At 44.5% G+C, this 6170-nt stretch overlaps 1 non-coding gene across 1 annotated transcript; it reads right to left on the bottom strand.

Moving 5' to 3' along the window:
• Positions 1-334: 334 nt before the first annotated feature.
• Trnat-ugu lies at positions 335-408 on the bottom strand. Its single transcript has one exon. It is a non-coding gene; the product is annotated as a tRNA-Thr (tRNA).
• Between the last annotated feature and the right edge of the window lie 5762 nt (positions 409-6170).

Below are 6170 nucleotides of genomic sequence, written 5' to 3'. Positions count from 1 at the left end.
TTACTTCGTCCGTCATTGGTTACTTTGCTGCCTACGTAGCAGAATTCGTTTACTTCATCTGCTTCATGACCGTCAATACCGATGTTAAGCTTCTCGCTGTTCTCATTTCTGCTCCTTCTCATTAGCTTCGCCTTTCTTCGATTGACCGTCAGCCCACGTTCTGTACTCATTAGGCAGTTCATTCCACTCAGCAGATCCTGTAATACTTCTTGATTTTCACTGAGGATGGCAATGTTATCAGCGAATCGTATCATTTATAAATGATGACTAACTGACAACCTTAGCTGCCGACAGGTGTTGTTGTTATACCTCGATGTGGACAGCTGAAAAAGTGTGCCCCGACCGGGACTCGAACCCGGGAACTCCTGCTTACATGGCAGATGCTCTATCCATCTGAGCCACCGAGGACACAGATGTAGAATTGTGGACAGTTGGGAATGTGAGTCTCACGGGAAGCGTGCAAGGGATAAGTCCCTGCAATCGCGCTAGTCATCTGTTTCCTCGGTGGCTCAGATTGATAGAGCGTCTGCCATGTAAGCAGGAGGTCCCGGGTTCGAGTCCCAGTCGGGGCACACATTTTCAGCTGTCCACATCGAGGTATAACAACAACACCTGTCGGCAGCTAAGGTTGTAAGTTAGTCATCATTTATTCCAGGGAAAAGCTGCACGGTCATCAACAGTAACTGTTCTTTCGAGAACAAGTTACTGTCTTCGTATGTATCATTTATATCCTTTCACCACGAAGTTCAGTTCCACGCCTGAACCTTTATTCTATTTTTACAATTGTTTTTCGGCGTATAGATGGAAAAGTAGGGGTGAAATACTGCATCCATGTCTTACACCCTTTTTAATTCGAGCATTTCATTCTTGATCTTGGACTATTATTATTCCTTGATCTCTCTGCTACATTTTGTGTATTACCTGTGTCTCCCTATAGCTAATCCGTACTTTCCTCAGAATTTCAAATATCTTAATGGTTCAAATGGCTCTGAGCACTATGGGACTCAACTTCTGAGGTCATTAGTCCCCTAGAACTTAGAACTAGTTAAACCTAACTAACCTAAGGACATCAAAAACATCCATGCCCGAGGCAGGATTCGAACCTGCGACCGTAGCGGTCTTGCGGTTCCAGACTGCAGCGCCTTTAACCGCACGGCCACTTCGGCCGGCTTCAAATACACTCCTGGAAATTGAAATAAGAACACCGTGAATTCATTGTCCCAGGAAGGGGAAACTTTATTGACACATTCCTGGGGTCAGATACATCACATGATCACACTGACAGAACCACAGGCACATAGACACAGGCAACAGAGCATGCACAATGTCGGCACTAGTACAGTGTATATCCACCTTTCGCAGCAATGCAGGCTGCTATTCTCCCATGGAGACGATCGTAGAGATGCTGGATGTAGTCCTGTGGAACGGCTTGCCATGCCATTTCCACCTGGCGCCTCAGTTGGACCAGCGTTCGTGCTGGACGTGCAGACCGCGTGAGACGACGCTTCATCCAGTCCCAAACATGCTCAATGGGGGACAGATCCGGAGATCTTGCTGGCCAGGGTAGTTGACTTACACCTTCTAGAGCACGTTGGGTGGCACGGGATACATGCGGACGTGCATTGTCCTGTTGGAACAGCAAGTTCCCTTGCCGGTCTAGGAATGGTAAAACGATGGGTTCGATGACGGCTTGGATGTACCGTGCACTATTCAGTGTCCCCTCGACGATCACCAGTTGTGTACGGCCAGTGTAGGAGATCGCTCCCCACACCATGATGCCGGGTGTTGGCCCTGTGTGCCTCGGTCGTATGCAGTCCTGATTGTGGCGCTCACCTGCACGGCGCCAAACACGCATACGACCATCATTGGCACCAAGGCAGAAGCGACTCTCATCGCTGAAGACGACACGTCTCCATTCGTCCTTCCTTTCACGCCTGTCGCGACACCACTGGAGGCGGGCTGCACGATGTTGGGGCGTGAGCGGAAGACGCCCTAACGGTGTGCGGGACCGTAGCCCAGCTTCATGGAGACGGTTGCGAATGGTCCTCGCCGATACCCCAGGAGCAACAGTGTCCCTAATTTGCTGGGAAGTGGCGGTGCGGTTCCCTACGGCACTGCGTAGGATCCTACGGTCTTGGCGTGCATCCGTGCGTCGCTGCGGTCCGGTCCCAGGTCGACGGGCACGTGCACCTTCCGCCGACCACTGGCGACAACATCGATGTACTGTGGAGACCTCACGCCCCACGTGTTGAGCAATTCGGCGGTACGTCCACCCGGCCTCCCGCATGCCCACTATACGCCCTCGCTCAAAGTCCGTCAACTGCACATACGGTTCACGTCCACGCTGTCGCGGCATGCTACCAGTGTTAAAGACTGCGATGGAGCTCCGTATGCCACGGCAAACTGGCTGACACTGACGGCGGCGGTGCACAAATGCTGCGCAGCTAGCGCCATTCGACGGCCAACACCGCGGTTCCTGGTGTGTCCGCTGCGCCGTGCATGTGATCATTGCTTGTACAGCCCTCTCGCAGTGTCCGGAGCAAGTATGGTGGGTCTGACACACCGGTGTCAATGTGTTCTTTTTTCCATTTCCAGGAGTGTATACTACGCTACTCTATATTGTTGAACGCTTTTTCCAGGTCGACAAATCATATGAACGTGTCTTGATTTTCTTTAGTCTTGCTTCTATTGTCAACAGCAACGTCAGAATTGTCTCTCTTTCGTAAAGCCAAACTGATCGCCGGCAATCACATCCTCAACTTCTTTTCCGATCTTATGTATATTATTCCGGTCAGCAACTTGGATGCAGAGCTCTTAAACTGATGTGCGATAATTCTCGCAGTTTTTCTCTCTTGCTGTCTTCGGAATTGTATGGATGCTACTTTTCCGAAAGTCATATGGTATGTCGCCTGACTCACACATTCTACACTCCAACGTGCATAGTCGTTTCGTTGCCACATTCCACAATGATGTTAGAAATTCTGATAGAATGTTATTTACCCCTTCCTCCTTATTTGATCTTAAGCCCTCAAAAACTCTCTTACATTGTGATTCTACTACTGGATTCCCTTTCTTTTCTAAATCGGCTTCTGCTACCTTTTCAATCATATCACATAAGTCTTCCTCCTCATAGATATCTTCAATTTACTCTTCCCACCTATCCGCTCTTTGCTCTGCATTTAACAGTGGAATTACCATTGCACTCTTAATGTTCTCACACTTGCTTTTATTTTCATTGAAACTTGCTTTGATTTTTCTATATGCTGAGTCAGTCCTTCCTACAATCATTTGTTTTTCTATTTCTTCACATTTTTCATGCAGCCGTTAGCTTCCATGCACTTCTCTATATTTCATTCCTTAGTGATATGTATCTCTGTATTCTTGAATTTCCCTGAACATTTTTGTACGTCCTCCTTTCACTGATCAGTTGAAGTATTTCTTCTGTCACTCATGACTTCTCTCCAATTAACTTCTCTGTACCTATGTTTTCTTTACAACTTCTGTGATTGCCCTCTTGAAGTGCACTACCTACTGAGCTATTCCTTATCTCACTATCTATAACTCAGAGAACTTCAAGCGTATCTCTTCATTGCTTAGTACTGCCGTATCCGTTTTCTTTCGTGTTTACTCTTCCTGACTAGTCTCTTACACATCAGCCTCCTCATCATCTCTATTACATTGTGATCTGAGGCTATATCTGCTCTTGTTTACGCTTGACAATCCAATACTTGGTTTTGGAATCTCTGCGTGACCATGACGTAATCTAACTGGAATCTTCCAAGTATACATCCTTTTTATTCTTGAACAGATATTTGCAATGACTAGCTGTTTATCACAGGACTCAATTAGGATGTCTACCCTCTCAATCTTTGTACCAAGCTCATATTCTCCTGTAACCCTTTCTTCTACTCCTTCCTCTACAATCGCATTCCAGTCCCCCATGGTTCAGAGATTTCTCCCTTTTGCGTACTAAATTACCCTTTCTGTGTCCAGAAATATTGCCACTGTAACTTCATCTTCAGCTTGGGCGTCAGCAACGCCACTGCCAATGGAGAGGATCATGACACTGTTCCAGTTACAGTCCACATATCCTTCAGTGTTTTCCATTGCCTTATGCAACCTCGTGCTTTTGATCATTGCTGATTCTTCCGTCTTTAGAGGTGGTTTCCCCACCCCAAGGACAAGAGAGTGCCCTGAACCTCTGTCGGCTCCTCCGCCCTTTTTGACAAGATCGTTGACAGAATGAAGGTGACTCCTTATGCCGAAAGTCTTCACCCAGCCAAGGTGATGGTTTTTATTTAGAATGTAAGCGTTTCGAACCCGACAACGGCAACGTTTCTTTGATTACTTCTCCACCACTAGGCAATGGGTTTAGTGTGAGCTACGTTAACCCTTCAAGAACTTTCCTTTGTGACTATGGAAAGATTAGCAGTTCGCACACACGTGTACAACACCAGTTACAACTAAAATCTCAATGTATTTGTGCAAAAGTATTAACTGCAACAACTGCCATTCGTGATTTACAGTGAGATGGTATTAATTCTACGTATCATATCCCAATTTTTGGAGGTCTTTCATCGAACCGGTTTGTTGGCTACGTGTTTCGCGCCAAACTAATTAGCCAGTACTTGTGTTAAAGTAATTATAATGGTGTGCTCCCACTCAGTGTTTTGACCACTGCTAAGGAATTTAGGTCTCCAGTGAGAGCAATTTTGTGCATTAAAGATAATTAATTTTTGTAGTTCCATTGTCACGAGCGGCAGCGCCACATGGTCTGCCAAGTGTGGTCGTGTAAATGTGTGCGCAGAGGCTCACGGTGCGGGTTTAGATCATTGAACAGGCGAATTATTATGAGCTGGCTCTGTAAACTACTCCGGAATTTAGTTTGTTTCAATATGGTGAAATATCATACTTAACTTGGTTCGTATGTGAGTTAGCTTCCAGCGTTACTTGCACCAATTCACTTTAGAAGCCCACCAGGGCAAAGTTAGCAGTAGATTCAATTTGATTAGAGGTCGTGTAGTGACAGACGTAGTATTAAGGGGCCCCGGAAAGGCTCAAAATCATGAAAAGTTCAATTTTTACTTTTTCGCGTTTTCTGAATCTGCAGACTATTATCTTTTAATAGATATATAATTTATTCAATTCCGAAGACTAAAACTATTTTTAATTTTTTTTTAAAATGTGTTCTACATGGGCGTGACCCACTGTGGCGCTGTTAAACTGCTGTCAAATGGTGTTATTATTAACGTCTGTGTTCATCAGGTACATTTTAGTGATGTGAGATAAAGTATGTGTTGTGGCTAACCGGTGATGGTTCAATATATATCGCTGGTGTGATTGTCGATTGTTTCATGTTTATTTATTCTGTCGTTATCTCGAAAATATTCGTAATTAATTCTGTTTCTTGAGTCTCTGTTTTGTTGAAGTATAATAATGAGTAAAAGTAAAGTTATTAGAAATCCTCTGAAGGCTTTTAAGAAAAGGAGAAATGTTGGAAAGCCAAAGGTATGTGTTATTACTGTAAACAATAAAGACGATAACCAAGTGAGTGAACCTAACCTCTCAAGTACACCTGCCCATAGCAGTCAAAGTGGGAAAGAAAATACTTCACAGAAGAAGCTTGGTTCAATGAGTGAAAACTATGAATGTTTTATGGGCGAATCGGATGTCAATGAAATATTTGATATGTCGGTTCTCAAAGGAATTTTTTCAAACTGTGTAAGATTTATTCATTGTAATGAAGTTGGTCTGGAACTCTCCATAATAAAGCACGTAGGACTTGCTAGTGAAATACAACTGAAATGTGATAAGTGTTCATACATGACCACCTTTTGGAACAGTGTTGCAGCAACTGCAACTGAAGAAAATGGTAGCAAAATCTACGAACACAACGAGCGATGCTTGCTTTAGACAAGGAACGCTTTCGGGCTGCAGACGGGGCTGTAAAGAGTCTAGAAATACAAGAAAGAGTAAACAGGAGGAGGAGCAAGAGGAAGCTGGAGGAGGAGTTTGCAGAGGATGAAGATAATCCATCCTATGGACCTGGAATGCACTAAAAAGTTAATCCAATCTTTGTCACTCGATTCCCAAAACTTTTATTTTCTCATACTAATTACATGTTTTCTAAGGATCTTCCAAACATATTTGTTTCAAACTTTCAGTAAATG

This window comes from Schistocerca americana, chromosome 9 (assembly GCF_021461395.2).
Source record: "Schistocerca americana isolate TAMUIC-IGC-003095 chromosome 9, iqSchAmer2.1, whole genome shotgun sequence".
NCBI classification, from domain to species: Eukaryota; Metazoa; Arthropoda; class Insecta; order Orthoptera; family Acrididae; genus Schistocerca; species Schistocerca americana.
The sequence above is the reverse complement of the archived record's forward strand: the minus strand, read 5'-3'. Positions and strand labels throughout refer to the sequence as shown.